The 8,746-nt window shown below is 49.4% G+C and overlaps 1 pseudogene; it reads left to right on the top strand.

Moving 5' to 3' along the window:
• The first annotated feature begins 392 nt into the window (after positions 1–392).
• Positions 393–1,022, top strand: LOC131926161 (ferritin heavy chain-like; annotated as a pseudogene).
• The last annotated feature ends 7,724 nt before the right edge of the window (positions 1,023–8,746 follow it).

Raw genomic sequence — 8,746 nt, forward strand, 5'->3', positions numbered from 1 at the left:
TCCGGATCCTGTAATAGATCCGTTTACTGGCGGTAAGTTATCCCAAAATAAACCTCCTTTTAACTACGTGGAGTTGCCTTGTTAACCCCCACATTATTCAAGCCTTCTCATACATGCTCAACACACTGAGAAAAAGTGACTGCTGAGTGCTCAGTCCTAATGGGGCATCTGAATACCCACCTGCAGGGCACAGAGGCCATCAAGAGAGGGGATAAAAAGAACTTAAGCACCAGAGAAATGGGCAGAATGCTGTCTTCTGACGTGCTGTGGCTGATGCACTCATAAACTCCCAACAGCTGTGCACACAAGAACTACACAAGATAGAGCCCCATAACAAAATTATCCAGAGCCAGGCACTCTGCCCAGAGTCGTCACAGCTTCCTGCTTCAGTGATGCTTGAAGGAACCTGGCACGTGACCTCTCTGACACCAGCTGGCCTCTCCAAGCCACAGTCCTCTGCCTCCACATTGTCTGGCTGCCCCAATGCCACCACTCCCCTGCCTCACCACCAGAACTCCCCCTGGACTTTGAGGCTCCCATCAACCACCAGGTCAACTTGGAGCTGTATGCCTCCTGTGTCTATTTCTCAGCATCTTTCTAATTCAGCCTGGACGATGTGACTCTGAAGCTTGCCAAATACTTTCTCCACCAGTCTCATGAGGAGAGGGAACACACTGAGAAACTGATGAAGCTGAGGCACCAATGAGGTGGCAGAATCCTCCTTTTGGATATCAAGAATCCAGACTGATGACTGGGAAAGCCGGCTAGATGCAATGGCGTGTACCCCGCACTTGGGAAAGAGTGTGAATCAGTCACTACTGGAATTGCACAAATTGGCCACTGGCATAAATGACCCCAAATGTGACTTCATTGAGACCCATTACCTGAGTGAGCAGGTGAAAGCCATCAAAGAACTGGGTGACTACTCATCCAACATGGGAAACATGGGCTCCCCTGAATTTGGCATGGCGGAATATCTCTTTGACAAGTACACCTTGGGACACAGTAATAGCGAGAGCTAAGCTGACTCCCCCGAGGCCAGGGTGACTTCACTGGTCACCGAGGCAGTGACCAGGCCTGTTGGGGCTGCCTTTGCTGTTTCTGTAAAATGCATCAAAACATCCACTTAAGCTTTTAACTTGTACCATTCCTTCAAACAAAGAAATTTGGTACCATCCCCATTACCCATTATGTTTCCTGACAGCATTCTGCTTGCCCTGCCCCAACCACATCCTGGCAACAAATGGGAGGAAGCTTCCTGCCCTGAGGTTCCTATGAGTTCTTTGGTGGTGGGTCACTGTGGCTCACATTACCAACTAGAGAAAAGGCCACATCACATATGAAGTTATGATAGGTGTAGTGGTTCGAATGGAATTGTCTCCCACAAGCTCACAGGGAATAGCACTATTGGGAGGTTTGGCCTTGTTGGAGGCAGTGTGTCACTGTGGAGACAGGCTTTGAGGTCTCATACATGCTCAAGCCATGGCCAGTGAGACAGACCACTTCCTGCTGCCTGTGAGTCCAGATAGAGGACTCTCAGCTCCTTCTCCAGCACCATGTCTGCCTGCACACCACCATGTTCCCCGCCATGATAATAATAGACTGAACTTTTGAAATGGTAAGCTGCCACCTCGATTAAATGTTTTCCTTTATAGGAGTTGTCATGGTCATGGTGTCTCTTCACATCAGCAGAAACCCTAAGTAAGACAGCAGGAAACCTATGACAACCCCAGAGATGAGGGAGGACATCATTAGAAACACTAGAGTGTTTCAGCTTCCTGGTCCCCCTTTCATTTATCCCTGGAGCCACCTGGGGCCTGGAAAGAAACTTGACCTGTAATAGAACCTCTGAACATTGTTGGTGAGAGAGACTAGCAAGTGTTTCAGGCTTCGAGGGCCAGGTGTGAAACAGGGGAAGGGAGAAGTGCTACCCTCTCTGCTTTGACTGCCCCCATGAGGGCCTTCCTGGAGGATAGGTAAGCTGTGTGCCCAGTGACCATCACTGAAGATAGGAGGTGAGGAAGCACAGGTATGGAGAGGGTGCTTGACGGTTCTAGAAGGTACGATTGGGGCAGGATGAAACTGACCCTGCCTACAGGACCTTGCTGTCTCGAGTTGATTTCTTAGGACATTCAGGCCACTTACTCACGTTCTTTTCTGAGCTCACACAGGCCTTGACAGCACTTCAGATAGGGGCTCACCCCACACTCACAGTGTTGTCTGGTTCTGTGAGGACAGCATCCTTTGGTGGCCATCATCCCTGTTACACAGTGTCTAGGGCCAGCCGTGGAACTCATCAAAGAATAATGACTCCGCTAACTTAGCTAGGCTGCCTGCTTACCCCTCTGTCTTGTCCCATTATTTCAGACTCTAGACAGTGGTTCTGATCTTGAGGCTGCCGACTCTAACACCCACTACAGAGAAATCAAATTGTGCCTTGCTTCTTCTTAGAGGGTATTGACAGTCCAGCCTCGGCCATCTCTAAGGTTACCTTCAAGCTCCTGACCATTGCCAATGGTCTGGATCTCCAGGGAAAGCCCAGCAGTCATAAGAAAGTAGTGTTCACATGCTTGGCTCCCATTCTCCCAGCATCCTTTACACTGCTGGACCCCCCCCCCCCCCCACTGAACCTGAGATCCTCTGCAAGGGGCTGGGATATCAGCCCTGGAGCCCTGCAGCCAGGTAAGTGGTACTGAGCACTTGAAATGTGTCTGATTGGAGATGAGGCGGGCCCAGTCACACACCAGATTTTGCAGGCTAAAAAAGCACTGTAAAATATCTTACTGTGTTTGCTGTGGTTTCAGGTTGCAAATGTAATATTTGGGGTGGATTAAGTAAATTCTATTACTCAAACTGATTCCACCTGTTTCTTTTTGCCTTTTAAATATAACTACTAGAGAATATAAAATTATATATACAAGCACCTTTTGCAGGCAGTGGTACATCAGCAGCTTCCCACTGTCTCCTTAGTATTTCCTCTTGCGTAATTGTGGCCACATTAGATGTTCAGCCTTGGCTAAGATCTTTAGCTCTGATGCCATCTCATATGAGCATGATCCCTGTGTGGTCCTGACTCCTAGAGGATACCACCTTCTTGGACCCTGGGATGCTAGATTTGACTAATAAAAGACAAAGGATGTTGGGTTAAATTTAAATTTTATATATATAGTAAATTATAGTATAAGACATGCTTATAAAAATATTATTTGTTGTAGAGCTGAAATTCAAATTTGTACTGGCATCTTGTCCTTTATCCATCAGTCTTATAAACCAGAACCACATTTCACTCAGGTTCTTTTCTTCCCTGGGCTGCACTGATAACTCAGTCTTTGGCAGATGGCCTGGACAACCAGTGCTGTCCAAACAGCCCTTACAGGGAAGGTACTGCATTGCTTGGAGATTCTTAGAACTTCCTGGCTTCCTGACCCTCTTTCCCACAGGTCAACAGACCATACCAGCTCCACAGGACTTTTTTGTAATGGGACCACCCCAAAGCTGTTAGAGGGTGTTTTCCTCTAGGGTGCTGGCTGATCTGACTGGACCTCACTTTTCGGGGTCAGCATTAATTGCCCGAACTTTAACAGTGACTGTAGGCACATTGACTTGATTTTTCCTAGAGGGTGTAGTTGTCTGTCTTCCTGGGGTCACATCAATGCTTCAGCTACTTGGCAAGAAGCCTGAGCCAGTGAGAGCAGCTGTGTGAGTCCTAAAAGGCCAGCCTTAGCATTGTCTTTTCAGTTTCAGTATAACGTGGACTAACATCTACATCACCACATCACAGCCTGGGTTTCCTGTTGTCTTTGCTACCCTGCCTCTACCCTACACAGCTTCACACTCTTAAGAGGTAATGGGGGCCTCTGCAAGCCCCCAAAGGTAGTAAGTAGGGGGCACCCTCCCCTATGTCCTTGGCCTCTGAAGTATATTATTAGCCTAGTCCTTCTCATCCCAAGTCGAGTGGTTCACACCAATGTCTTTTAACCCCAGAAGCCACTGGGGCATAGCTTTGTTTCATTAGTGTTTTATGTTTTTTTTTGAAAGATGGTTGGTTATATGCATAGTATATGTGTCTGTGGTGTGTGTGTGTGTGTGTGTGTGTGTGTGTGTGTGTGTGTGTGCAGGTATACATGTGGAGGCCAGAGGAGAACATCTAATGTCCTGTCCTATCCTCTTCCTTGTTTCTTTGAGGCAGTGTCTCTCACTGAATGTGGATCTAGGTTTGCAGCCAGTAAGCCCAGTGACCCATGTCTCATCCCTACAACAATGGGGTTATAGTTACATATGTCGTCATGTCCTGACTTTTATGTGAGTGCTGGGGATTCTAACTTAGTTCCTCATGTGTGTACAAGAAGCCCTCATTCTACTGAGCCACTTCCAAAATCCCTAGAGTGTAATCTTAGTTGTCATAGTTCACTTAGCACATGTTAGCTCTCTAGCATTTGCTTTACCATGGTCTAGGCCTCAGGACTATCCTGGTAGTTTCAGACAGAGGACGCCACGTTCTCCTAAGAGTTTTCAGCCATTCTATGAAGCTACCCACACACCACCATAGAGTGAGTATATGTCTTGACTCCTTTTAGTGTGTACTGGCTACCCTCAACTAAACCAATATTTCCAGGCCCATCAGGGGCCTGGGCCTTACAGCCTTTGGATTCATGCAAGAGTGTTGGCTGCCTATCCCTGTCCCTCAATCACACTGTTGACAGTCACCTTATCCTCTAGGTTCTTAATTTAGAAGCTGTGTTACTAGTCCTGATCACATGGTGTATCTCTCACATGAGGGGACAAATGACAAGGATCTACTCGACCTGTGTTGCAGCAATTTTCCTAAATTGGAGAATTCTATCATGGAGGGAAACTGGTTAAGATTCAGAAGGTTCTGGCTCAGTAAGACTCAGGAAATAAACAACTTAGAAGTCTCAGGAAGCTCCTGAAACTTACCAGGTTCACAAGGTTTCTCCCTTGGTGAGGTTATGTAAGCTGTAAGGACTGCTTGAGAAGCAGCAAGCTATGCAAAGGGCTGAAAGGTAACATTTTCATGAGTTGTTACCCCTGATGCTGGGACGAGCTTTCAGTGAAGTAGCGCCCTTTGTGTCATTCATGTTCCTGTAAGTAACCTTGGTGAACTTACTGGTTCACTGAACTGGGCTTTGGTGATTTGTTGGGGGATATTTGATCACACTGTGAACGCTGAGTTTGCATTTGCATTAATTAACCTTGGGTCAGGAGGATGCATTAGCAACTAGTTGACAAACAGTGATCATAGAGCATCAGAGGGCATCCAGAAGAGATAGAGAGACACAGGAAGTAGTAGGGTGGGGTTTGGAGTGGCGCAGAAGGACGAGTCTTTTGGAGATGCCAGCAAGGATGGAAGTTTAGCTAATTGCGACCCAGCCTCTCTGAGATAGCAGGTTTTCACCCCAACCTCTGAACGATAGAGATTTAGTTAAAGCTACCTTTAGTAGCAGTGACAGAACCTGTACCTTTGGAACAAGATTCCCTCCAGGCTGTGGCCTGAGTGGCCAGGCCACTGCTAGAGAAGCAGGCTGGTAACTGTGCAGTTGTTATTGCTGGCTGGAACAGCAGTAGATTAAGGCACAGTCACTGTACTGAAGTTAAGACAACAGTGGTGTTATTACTCTGTCTATTATCAGTTCCTGTTCTTGTTTGGTTCTATTGCAGTGATAAAATGCTCTGACCAAAAGCAATTTAGAGAGGAAAGGATTTGCTTCAGCTGGAAGGTCTCTGTCATTGGGGAAAGTTGGGGCACAAACTTGAAGCAGACACCATGGAAGGGCTCTGCTCTCTGGCTCATGGTTAGCTAACTTTCCTATACCCAAGCGAATCTCCCTAGGGAATGGTACCACCCACAGTAACAATAGGTGCCTGCAGGCCAGTCTGATCTAGGCAATTCCCCAATCTAGGCTTTCCTCTCAGATGACTCTACTGTGTCAAGTTGACAATTAAAGCTAACCAAGACAGTTTCCCTACCTGGCGTGAATAAACCTTTGTTCATGTGATGTCCCATGACAGGAAGAGTCTGGGGAGGGTACGCTTCCAGGCTGAGAAGTCAACTCCTTTCTCCCATTTCTTCACTTCATCCCTCCCCCAATCCTCTGCAGCTAGCTGTAAGGAAGCAGAGCATGCCCTGGGTGCAGTCCCAGTAGTGACACCCAGCTCCCTCTGAGTCCTGCTGGTGTCTCCCTGGGTGGGGCTGGCCTGTGCACAGGGCGAACCTGTACCCACCCCCACCTTAGCCTCTCTCTCATATGGGTGCAGGATCTTGCTTCTTTACTCTGTCAGAATCAGCCCCCAACTCTGCCCGGGAGGGTGTCAGGTGCTGACTATATCAAACTCCACGTGACCTTCCAGCTTCCAAGGTGTAGGAAGCCCCAGCCATAGGTCCCAGGGAAGGAGAACGGCCATGCCAGAGGCCCTCTCCCTTCCAATGCAGCCATGACAGCTGGCTCCTAGACATTTATTTCCAGGTTCCTGCATCTTCTCCTGTCCCCCACTTCCTGAGGGCAGTGGAGTGTTGCTTGTGGATGCCAGCGCCCTGGTGTGCCCTGCCCTGTCCATACTTCTGCAGCTAGCCCTTCTTCCGGTCTGACAGCTCAGTTCAGAGCTGTTCCCTGAGTACTGAACATATCTAGGATAGACTGGCTGGATACAAGCCGCCAGTGGCCATGCTTCCTTTTTCATGTTTTAATACTCTGCGTCCAGGTGGCCAGCAACGCCATTTTCCCTTCTCAGTTCCCAGATACCCTTGGGGACTTTGGAAGCCGAGGTAGTGAGGGATGGATGCTTTCTAAGTATTTGGGAGAAGAATGTTCTAAAAAGAGGGAATAAATAGCAAGGTGGGCCAAGCTGTGGAGGAAAGTGTGTGTGAAACAGCAAAGGAATAATGTGGGTGCTGAAGCTCCATTTTATCTGTAGCAGCCATTACTACTTCTCCGCCGCCGCCACCACCACCGCCGCCGCCACCTCCTCCTCCTTCCTCTTCCTCCTCCTCCTCTTCTTCCTCTTCTTCTCTTCCTCCTCCTCTTCCTTCTCCTCCTCCTTCTTCCTCCTCTTCCTCCTCCTCTTCTCCCTCTTCTTCTCCTCCTCCTTCTCCATCTCTTCCTCCTCCTCCTCCTCCTCTTTCTCCTCCCCCTCTTCTTCCTCCTCCTCCTTCAGTTTCATACAGTCCAGACCAGTTTTGAACTTGTGTCTCCCCCGCCTCTGCCTCCCAAGTGCTGGGATTGCAGGAGCACACTGCCACTTTTGGCATCTCTAGCCGTTTATCTCCTTCTGTTTTCCAAGTACAGGGAAATCCACAGCACAGCCAGAGGACAGTGGGGCAGAGATAGGAAGGGGACTTGGAGCTTCCGCACTCACACACTGTTTCACACACACTTTCCTCGGGGACAGCTTGGCCCACCTTGCTATTTTTTCCCTCTTTTTACAACATTCTTCTCCCAAACACTTTGAAGCCATCCATCCCTCACTACCTTGGGTGTCTGGTTCCAGTATCACCTTACCAGAGAGGTGCTCCAGTGCCCAAGGCACCCTCATCCTTTCTCCTTCCTCACCAGCCTTACCTTCCTTACAGAACTCAAGTCCAACAGATGTTCACACTCCAAGCTATGCACTCCCGGAGACCCAGGTCAAATGTCACCTTCTACCCGTCCCTCATGTCAGCTTCCCATGACCTTCATCCTCTCAGAGCCTCTCTCTCCACCATCATGCTCCTGGTGGGGCTGAAGGGATCTCTCTAGGATCCTCAGGCCCCAAGGTGTGAAAGCACCCCGAGGTCCGAGGCCCAAGACTTCCTTCCTGTAACAGTGATTGGCCCATGAACAGTCTGTGGAAGCATCTGGCTGTTCCTAGGGTTTTCCCGACTTCCGGTCTCTCTGTTTCCCACTAACCCCTTTGCTGCTGTCCCTAAGAGCCAATCAATTCCACATAACCATGTCCTGCACTGATTGTGTTTACAGATCCACTTTCCTGAGAAAGCCTTCACGCCAACCAACTGCCCATCAGTCATCGATTATGGAAAGCCCCTTCCTGAGTCCCTAGCACCAGCCACGATGAGCCTTACCCTAACCTGTCTTCCCACAGGGTGCTCAGGGCCAGGGGCCTGGCTGTAACCAGCTCATTTCCCTGGACTCAGATTCCCCTGCCTCCCCACCCTTCCTTCTGGCTGTCCTCTCCCCGGAAGTATCCTCAGCAACAGATCAGGACAATCCTGACCTTTCACCTCAGACTCCTGGAAGATTTTCTGTTTCTTCTCTTCAATTCTCTGAAGGACAGGACGGTGGAGGACACAGAGTCTGGTTAGAATTACTTATTGATTTCTTGAGCAACTGTATCCCGGACGCCTGCTGCCTGTGAGACCACTCTCTTCCTCCCAGAGGCCAGTATCGACCTGCCACTCATCCTCCTGGGGCCACAGGACTGTTCCCCACTGGATCCACCCCCCACCCCCCACCCACTCCCGCCCCAGGATGCCAGAGCTGCACGGACATCTTCTCTCTCTTCATCCTGAAGGCCCAACTCTGGAGAGGGCCCAGTCCTGCTCTGCCTCCTGCCTCCCGTTCCTGTAAGTCCTACCCTCCAGCCTCAATGGCTAATAAATATCCTGTCACTCCACAGTGTTGGGAACAGTAGCGACACCTGACAGGCACGCAGAGTGGGCATCCTTGCTGACTCAGGATGGCCCATCTGCTCTGGCTCGCTGGTGTCTCCATTGCCTCCTACAACACAGGCC

Source organism: Peromyscus eremicus, chromosome 16_21 (assembly GCF_949786415.1).
Source record: "Peromyscus eremicus chromosome 16_21, PerEre_H2_v1, whole genome shotgun sequence".
NCBI classification, from domain to species: Eukaryota; Metazoa; Chordata; class Mammalia; order Rodentia; family Cricetidae; genus Peromyscus; species Peromyscus eremicus.